Source organism: Panthera onca, chromosome C1 (genome assembly GCF_046562875.1).
Source record: "Panthera onca isolate mPanOnc1 chromosome C1, mPanOnc1 haplotype 2, whole genome shotgun sequence".
Taxonomy (NCBI): domain Eukaryota; kingdom Metazoa; phylum Chordata; class Mammalia; order Carnivora; family Felidae; genus Panthera; species Panthera onca.
The window spans coordinates 49,783,904-49,794,662 of record NC_138346.1 but is presented as its reverse complement, the minus strand read 5'-3'; positions in this window follow the sequence as shown (position 1 = coordinate 49,794,662).

Here is a 10,759-nt window from a genome sequence, read left to right as displayed (position 1 = left end):
TTTAAAATCAAATTCACTAATAATTTTAATGAGCAGAACTGCCCATTAGTTGGGGAGGGTGACTGACAACATCTGTATCTTATCAGGGCAAAGCAGAAGAGATTTAATCTAAAAGGCTAGATTTCAGCAATCAAGGTTAATTGGAATGGAAATAATTTAGTTTGGACTGCATTTCAATGCTTAAGTATCAAAATTTGATTTTAATTAAAGCATCAACTCAACTATAAACTATGATATTATGTTTCCCCCAAAAAGACAGCCTCTTTGACAAAATATAGATAGTATGATTTATTAAATTCCAGTGATAGGGAGTTAGGATAAAATATAGTTATCTTTGTTAGAGAGGCAGAAGTGAAGAGGATGTAATAAAGAGTAGATAAAGGCAAGCACATCTGAATTAGAACTTACTATAGCTCATCAACCATGACTGCATTGTTATATGAAAAAAATGTGTGCTTGTGTTCTTTTTTTTTTTAAATTGATCCCAGTATACTCATACATTGTAATGTCCCTGATGGAAAAGCAGTCATTTAATAGCAAATTGGTAATCCTGTAATTTCTAGAGCAAATATAACGATGAAGAGTGAATTTTAGCAACAGCTAAATGGGAAATGTTCAGATAGCTCTTATTATCATGTCTTGAACATTGAATATCAGGAAAGATGCAGTTCTTAGACAACAGATGATAGTGTGTGATGGGACTAATGCATGAGAGCTTCCAATTCAGATGAGGAATGTATTATAGGGGCGTCTGGGTGGCTCAGTTGGTTAAGCATCCACCTTTGGCTCAGGTCATGATCTCATGGTTCATGGGTTTGAGCCCCTCCCTCCTCAGGCTCTGTGCTGACAGTTCAGAGCCTGGAGCCTGCTTCAGATTCTGTGTCTCCCTCTCTCTCTGCTCCTCCCTGCTCATGCTCTGTCTCTCTCTCTCTCTCAAAAATAAATAAACATTAATTTTTTTTTAAATCCTATTATATTAGTAGTATATAATTAACTATATACAAATTAGCTGCTAATAATATGATATAGAGAGTATTTACAGAGATTTAAGAAAATGTTTTTGTCCTTTAATAAATAAATCTATAAGAATTTATGTACTTGGAAGGATGCCTGGGTGGCTGAGTCAGTTAGGCTCCTGACTCTTGGTTTAGGCTCAGATTATGATCTCCCTGTTTTCAAGATGGAGCCCACGTGGGGCTTTGCACTGTGAGTGCAGAGATTCTCTCTTGGGATTCTCTCTCTCCCTCTCTCTCTGCCCCTCCCCCACTTGTATTCTTTCTCTCTTTCAAAATAAATAAACATTAAAACAAAAGAATTTATAACTCTGTTTAATGCATTCTAGTATATACCATATTAAGTGACTATGCATCAGTGTATTAAATAAAATTTAAAAATTAATTTTTACAAATATAAGCTTTGATAAACAGTTCATTTTAAGTCATTTACAATTTAATTTGGTATCATACATGATTGATTATTTTGAACAGGCTTATAAAGATTCTTAGGTTTATAAAGATATTTATTTATTTACCTTTTTTCTATAAATGTTGGTGCTTTGATTTGTTTTCACGTGTGTCAGAATCTGTGCTCTTTTAATTATATCACCAGTTTCCCATGCAAAGAGATTCATTTTATTTTATTATTATTATTTTTTATTTCAAGTTTTTATTTAAATTCTAGTTAGTTAACATATATGGTAAAATTGATTTAAGGTGTAGAATTTAGTGATTCATCACATACATATAACACCCAGTGCTCATCACAACAAGTACCCTCCTTAATACCCATTACCCATTTAGCCCATCTCCTGCCGACCTTCGTCCATCAACCCTCAGCTTGTTCTCTGTTGTTAAGAATCCAAAGAGGTTCATTTTTAGATGGATGAGCAGTGGTTATTCCCTGGAGGAGAGCCTGTTATGCTTTGGAACTGTGTAAAATTTCTTGACATGAGAGACTCCATTTTAAAGCTTGATTTTCCTTTCTAACTAATGAACTCTTGAACTGGGCATAAAGACCTCTTGAATTGGACCAGAATTGGCCATTGTTTTACAAGCAGTTGCTTGTAAAATCAACAGGACAACTGGCATCCAGACCATAAAACTGTCAGTGCAGACTTTTTAAAAACAGAGTGGTTAACTAATGCATACTAGGAATGGTTTCATTTCATAATACCAATAAATAAATTGGTCTAAGTGTAAAAACAAAAGTGCCTCAGCATGTTAGTACCTACTGAGTCTTTTTTTTCCTTCTCCTCCTTTTTCTATGTATTTGCCTCTCCCCCCACAGTCCCTTTCCCCTTCTCAGAAAAACCCCTTGATTTCTCTGTGCAAGCAGGACACGTTTTGATATTTACTTTGATACCTTCCTTGATTTTCTGTAATCTTATAAGAACAAGAAAAGATAACCACCTCAGAGCAGCCAGCTATATAGAAAATGGATTATCAAGCCATTGATTTTTGGTCAGAGTCTGGGACCCCATTGCTTCTCTCAAAGGGATTTCAAGTTTTTCAAAATGTTGTTTGTAATTAGGCTGCAACTTTACTTAATTTTTCACATTATACTTGTGAAGTCAGAGAGACTTTTAAATCATTCATGACTTTCACATAGCTTTTATGATACAGCAATACTTCGTCTCCTTCTTAAATCTTGAATTCTGTTATACCAGATAGGTCAGCATTATATAACCCACAGTGCTGCCATAGTGATCCTTTCATTTTGTTTCGTTAGCATTGTAAAAAAATTATGTATGCCTAATTTGTATTTTATTCTAGTTTGAAGAGCCTTATAGAGAAGTATCTGGCAGATGATAAGGATTTTATTCTTTGTGGTCAGGTCTCCATTTCAGAGTATTTGGATAAATTATTGTTTAAATGTACCCTTGAATGCTCCTTCTATCTTTGGTTTCATAAAATACAAATTAGCTATTTGGCTCCCTACTAGGTTATAATGTTTGATCACCAACAGTGATTGGTTCTTTCTATTCTTAGTAGGGATTTCTACATTTTTAAAAAATTTCTATCTTGAGGCTATTTGATTAACTCAGTTAATTGTGTTTATTCCTTTTTATCACTTGTGTTTATTACTTTTCCTGCTTAAAAAAATGATTCATTGGGTAAAGAATAATGGGAATAATAATACAAAGTTCAAAATGCATGTTTTAGTGTATGTAAGATTGGTGATGGGCAACTATGCAACTGAGTTTCCAAGAAATAGATTCTCCAGTAGAGATTTAAGTTCAGGAATTCACTGGGGAGTGATATGAATATCAACACAAGTGAGGCAGAGTTAAAAATAGTATTGTGCAAATAGAAAATTCTGAGTACAAAACAGTCACAACAAAGTCCTCGGCCGTGGAGACTACATGGGGAGTTTTGAAGTTTTGATGGTCCTGGTCTGTTGTCCCAAATTGGGAAGTGGGGCCAATATCCACTAATCTTTGGAAGTTAATTGCCCCTAGGAAGTGGACATGAGCTTAGGAAGAATGACTGTTTTTAACAAAAGTTAATTAGAAAGGACTTGGTTGACAGGTGTGGGCAGCCAACACTCCCAGGCAACAGGGAATTTATGCTTCAACCCTGAAAGCTTATTTTATGTTTAATGATGCAAATATAAGATATATTCATTAAGTCATTGTGGAATAAAAAGTTTTAATGTTTTGCTTTGTTCTGAAAAGCAACAATTTAAAGGTATATTTTTAAAATAATATAGATGATAGGGGACTTCAGTGAAGATTATGACTTAAGTATATCTTACTGAGGCCCCTCAAATTCCAGCTGAAACAATTTAGCCACTTGAACATAGATAGATAGTCATCTTACAAAGGATTGCAGAGATTTGAAATTTGGATAATACCTTCCTCCTTCTTGTAGATATGATACGGGTATTAGTTTTTGGGTTTGTTGATGTTTTGTTTTTTGTTTTTTGTTTTGGTGTGTGTGTGTGTGTGTGTGTGTGTGTGTGTGTGTTTGGTGGAGAGGGGATAAGATGATAATAGATATCTTAAGATTTAAGGAAGGAATCTCATATCTCCAATGGCACTTGGAGCTAGTGTCTATGGTGGCACTGCCATCTAGGAATCATCTCGAAGTGGGCACATGGTGTGATTTAAATAACTAGTAGGAGTTCTCCATGCACAAGTTGGTGAACTGCTTTGTCCTGCTTGCTGTCTATGACTATAACAGACTAGGAGAAAATTTTTTAAAAGCTAGATTATGTTCATTCACAAGGGATTAAAAGTAGTAACGTATCAAGAATCCAATATGGTGATAAAGATAAAATAGCTTAACAGAAAATAACATTAGAGATATAAAAAACATATTTGTAGAAGAGGGAACACAAGCTTTTGCAAACAAATTTCCAAACACTAGAAATCAAGAAATCCATTTCCTTCACTAGAATTTAGGAAAAAATGAAAAATAAAGCACTAATGATATGCTATATTTTCCCATACCAGACTAGAAAAAAATAAAACATGGAATAAAAAATAAATTCACTAGAATTTAGGAAAAAATGAAAAATAAAGCACTAATGATATGTTATATTTTCCCATACCAGACTAGAAAATAATTTAAAAAATAAAGCACAGTGAATATGTAGCTATCATTTCTTCCTATGACAACCTAAACATTATTCCAGAATGGTGCTTAAAATGCTGATTTATAGAACAAACAACAAGAAAAAAAAAATGACTCTTAAATATAGAGAATGAACTGGTGGTTACCAGAGGGGAGGTGGTTGGGTGTATGGGTGAAATAGGTAAGGGGATTAAGAGTACACTTACTATGATGAGCACTGAATAATGAATAGAATTGTTGGATCAATATATTGTACACTCAAAACTAACATAATGCTGTATGTTAATTATACTTGAATAAAAAACAAAAGTTTATGCTTCCCCAAAAAATTAGTTTATAAACCCCATTATTTTATAAGTTCACTAATATTAAAATTTCATGTGTATATCTATGACAACCTGGCAAAACATATGACATAATGTGAGATATATCAGTTTCCTTCTAATATTAATTACTGAGAGCTATTGAATTTATCCTATACTATGGTACATTAGGTTATTGGTAAGCATATTGTTATGTCCTTGTTAGACAAAAGAGGCTTAATTTCCTATCATTTGAAATATCCAATGACTGAAAATTAAGGGCAAAATTTTCTGTGAAGTGTTATATTTATTCTCTTATTAAAATATATATCATAAAATATACAATTGACCTAAAAATACTCACCCATATTAAAAATCAAAGCACATTTTATAAAATATTTTAGTCAGTAAATATCAGTAAATTATTTGATAGGAGTAGGGATCATTTATCAGTTTTTCCTCATATTTATATATTGATCCATTTAACACAAGAATTTTGTTCAGATATTTTGACAAAGTTCTATTTTTATTTTTTGTTAAGACTACTGATGTTGTCAAGGTTGTTCATTTTCCAAAAATGGGTAAATTTTAGCAGTAGTTAGCAGTTGGTAATATAAGTCAAGAACACTGAGGGTTTTTTTTATCACATTCAGAATATTTAATTTCCCCTCCATCTGATAATAATTTTTGCATGTAAAAAATAACACAAAACTATGTCAATTTGAAATAGCCACCCACACACCTTATGGAATTAAAATATTGTGTGGGATTGAAATCATGAGTATATTCTGTAAGCATGATCTACAAAAGCATATTTTTCTAAAAAGAATATAATAATGACAGTTGTTCAGACCAAATGATTTGATATTTTAACATCAGGAACTTGTTCAATAGTTTCTGGATCTTGGTTTATAGTGTTAACCAGAGCATTTGGATAAAAAGGACATAAAGTCTCGAGGTAGTAAAATATAGTAATGCAAAATTTTAGAATGAAGAGGGAACAGAAAGTCCATGAAAAGCTATCATTTTTTAGCATTGCATGGAGGTTGGTTGTTATTTTTTTAGGTGCATATTTTTGTTGTAGATGAAAAGGTTATTTTCTCTACCAATTTAAACAGTACTTTTCTAGCATATGGACACAATCTAAGATATAGGGTAAACATATTTATGATGCCTCTGAGAGCTAGCTTTAACATCTGAACAGACTTGGCAATGTACAAATGGGGTAGAAAGCATGCTTTCAATTTCACATAACTGATTGACACTTAACATGATAAAAATAAATTTGAGAATTTCTTTCCCCTGCCATCCATTAAATGGGTAAAATTGTTTACTATACATGCATGAGCCACTCAGAGCAATTTTCAGAATAATTTTTCTATTCAAAAACCCTTGAGTACTAACTGTTCCTTTTATATTGTGTTTGAAAGTAGAGGCAAGGGAGTAGTATTCTTATAAACATGCCCCATATTTTTCTCATTAGGATAATTTTCATGCACAAAACAATACTATATGAAATCGAAAAAAAAACCAGGAAGGATTTCATTAACTGAAAATGAAATGTGTAAAAGTAAAAACAAAATGTTATATAGTCATTTAAACTTACTCATGAGCACTGTTCTTCTAGTGTCCTTATTAAAATTTAATTCATCAGGTTTATACTCTAAACATCTAGCCATGATTTATAATTTTAAAAAATATTCATTATAGTCTTCAGACATTCTGGAAATTTGTGTTTTAAATTATTGTCTTAGGGAACTTCATGTTCCTTTTTGTCTTATAAAAATTAAGTTGATTAAACAGGAATTATTTAATTTTAATATTTTTCAACTCCAAGAATTAGAAGCACCTTAGTTTATTCCTCTGTCATTAATTGTTTTATGTATTAAAAATATTGAGCACTCAAGTGCCTTTTAAATGTACTCAATGAACTATTACATTTAGTTGATATTTTTAGGTCGCTGGTAGCAGATGTGTTATCACACCATCCACATTCAGATCCTCAGATCCATCGTTGCTGGGTGCTTGGTATATAGATGAGGAATGCTCAAATTTCAATGGAGAGAAAAACAATTAAAATAATTATTTTAGAGTAATTAAAGCAAATGGTCAAAAAGTACTAAAAAGGTAAAGACCTATGTCTTTAAATATAATAAAGTTAAATATAATAAAATATAATAAATATAATAAAATACCCACCATCTATAATGATGCTTCATAATTCTTGAGAGATCATGTTATACTCAATGGCATCGATACTGGTAACTTGTTTTTAACATGTTTTTGTTAGGTTTTTTGTTTTGGGGTTTATTTGGGGGAGAGGAGTTGTTTGTTTTTATTATGAAACGGTATTTTACTCTTTACTTAGTTTATTTAAGTAAGTCATTAAATTAACTCCTATTTCTTGTGTTACTAAGGCTTAATTCTTGAGTTGAAGAAAATTGCTTAATTGTGCCATCTTTCAAATGTTATCATGAAGTTGGCTTGTTAACCTAGGGAAAAAAAAGTTTGCATATTTATAAAATTGTTTGTTCCCAGTGTGAAATCATTTTGTCAGAGGAAAACACATAGTAGATGTATGATGAATGCTCTGCCTTGGAAGAGGTATAGATACCTCCAGATCACAAATTAAGCTCAATTCTGCTGACATTTGTTAACCACTTATTACGTGGCAGACATTATGTATAAGTTATATGGAAACATGAGGAAGATATGGATGCTGCTTTGGTATAGTTCACAAACTGTATAGGCCACATGGAAATGTAAACACTTAATTAAAATACTTTGCTTTAAGTGGAGTCTAACTGGAAGGCTCTACATACAGTGTGGTTAAGAGCCCAGTAACCCAGAGCTCAAATCAAAACTCTACCACTTATTGGCTGTATGGTATTAGAAAAGTCACTTACATTTTCAAAACCTCAGTCTTCTCCTGTGGAAAATAAGGATGATAAAAATGTCCTCATAGAGATGCTGTGAGAACTAAATTAGACACCCAACTATAAAATTGTAAATTCAGTGACTAGTATACTTGGATACTGGGCTGTCTAATTTCCAACATTCGAGGATTATCTAATCATCTTTATGTTACTGATTTCTAGTTTTCTGTTTGTAATTAGTTTAAATCCATTGAGTGAATCAAGACTGCATTATGCAAATTCTTTGAGATGAAAACTATGTATGTATTCTGAAATTGTTTTATGGCAACTATGTACATACATACAGTCACAAACACATATGTATGTATATTTAATTAACTCAAGTTGGTTGATTATGTTCTTCAAATCTATATCCTTATTTATATTTCTGCTCTTTCAAAGGATGAATAGTTTGTATTAAAAACTTCAGGGGCGCCTGGGTGGCTTGGTCGGTTAAGCGTCCGACTTCGGCTCAGGTCACGATCTCGCGGTCCGTGAGTTCGAGCCCCGCGTCGGGCTCTGTGGCGACAGCTCAGAGCCTGGAGCCTGTTTCAGATTCTGTGTCTCCCTCTCTCTGTGACCCTCCCCCGTTCATGCTCTGTCTCTCTCTGTCTCAAAAATAAACGTTAAAAAAAACCAAAAAACTTCAACTACGGTTAAATGTCTATTTCTTTTCTTAGTTTTTTCAATTTCTATTTTATTTTTTATATCTTGAAGCTATGTTAATAGGTACATAAAATTTTACTGGTGCATAGCCACCTGGGTGGCTCAGTCGGTTAATCAACTGACTTCAGCTCAGGTCATGATCTCTCAGTTTGTGAGTTCAAGCCCCACGTCCAGCTCTGTAGCTGACAGCTCAGAGCCTGGAGATTGCTTCAGATTCTGTGTCTCCCCCTCTCTCAGCCCCTGTCATGCTCATGCTCTGTCTGTCTCTCAATAATAAAAAAACGTTAAACAAGTTTTTTTTTTTTAAATGAAAAAAAAAAAAACTTTTACTGGTGCATAGATAGGACCAATTGAACAGCTACACTCCAGGAGACCAGGATTGTATTGCATTAATTTAATTAAAAACAATATACCATATCATAGTTTACATTAATCTACTCTGATGTCCAAGATGCATTCCCTTTTGCCACTAACAAACAGAGGAATAAAAGAGAAACTTAACATGCATTGTCACTTCTGTGCCTTTTGAAATTTTCAGTGTAGTGCTATTCTCTGTTGTTCCCTGAGGGTTATGGCACTGTTTATTGGTATATTATTTGGAAAGGAGGAGGAACTCAATTTTCTTCCACTTTGCTCTTCTTACTATAATAGCTTTTTCTCCACATGTCAAAGAGTCAATGTAAAGATTCAATTTCTTATGATAGCTCTCCTAACTATACATTCAGAAATTAGGGAAATATCTTCCTTCTATTGTGTCCCCAGGTCATCTGAAACCCAGTCTTAGTTAAAGGCTGAAAAGAGTGCGATGTAGGGATGTGGAGTGCAACAACAAATTGACTTTCCCTTTTGAAATAACCATTTTAAGTGAGTGGGATGAACCATCACCTTGTCATTTAATGGAAGATTTGCTGTTTTCACAGAAGGGAGGAGGGGCTATCTTCTGGCAAGTACATATCCTCTGAAACCTATATTTTACTGATAAATACATCAAATTGTATATAAACTGTGAATTTAACTACTATAGTGCTAAATATCTTTGAATAGAGAAATAGTAGAGAGATTCTCAGATTAGGATACTTTGTTCTCCCTCAAGCATGGGACTCTTTAAGACAGACATGATATTATTTACTCTTTTATTTTCAGTGCTTGACATAGTATAAGATTTAGAATAGATAATATTTATGAAAAGAACAAATGTTATCGCTCAAATGTTTTTGTCGAACACCATTTTCTTTCTTTCTTTCTTTCTTTCTTTCTTTCTTTCTTTCTTTCTTTCTTTCTTCATTTATTTAACAAATATAATATGTTTTCTAAGGGAGAATGAGTTTCAAGTACTAAACAAAAGAATTTAAAATGGACATTTAAATAAAAGCAATGAAAAAATTGGGAAGAAATAAATAATTAAGACCTTGAGGGTTTTAATTAAACAGTAAGTAAATAATTGATGAGTACAACAGATTTCCAATCTCAAAAATGTATTCTAGTTGTCTAAACATATTTCAGTTATTTTTAAAATATAGATCAGACATGCATTATGTTAAAAAAATTTTAATTGATTATATCCAGACATTACCGTTTACATAGTTGATTTTAAATTTTGCACAAAAGATCTTTTAATGGAATTGAGATATATTACAGTAAGTCTATGAGGTGATTTGCATACTCCCTCTTAGACACATTAGAATGTAAATTGTGGCTAGGAGTTTCTTTTGTTTCTATCTAAAATTCTTCCCTTAAATCCTGGATTGAAAAGAATGTGTCTGAAACTGTTGACAAAGTATTTGTGTCAAAGACATAGAAAAAAATTCCGCTAGCAAGATGAAAATCACTAGACAAGAAATAATTGCTCCTGAAAAATGTTTTATTTTATTTGGCTCATACATAATTTGAAGGCCATACCAGAAATGTTTTGGATGAAATGCTTTCATACATTAACTAAGGCAAAGATAATATTTGACACTGTGGTTTTCCATATAGATAAAATAGATATTGCCTTCTTTCTGTATAGTCAGAACCTTTACATTTAATTTGTTTACTTCAAATTTTGGTTCAGAGTGTATTTTAAGGTTTTACTAATTTTTATTTTTCTGGGTAGAAACTTTAAATTCTAGAAAAACAATTATACATAAAATAGTTGTATGTGCATCTGTAAATCAAGTGATCAATGAACCATCTCAGGAGGCAAGAATTTAAAAGTTGAATTTAGGGGGCCCTGGGGGGCTCAGTCTGCTGAGTGTCTAACTCTTAATTTCGGCTTGGGTCATGATCCCAGGGTCACAAGACCAAGCCCTGTGTCAGGCTC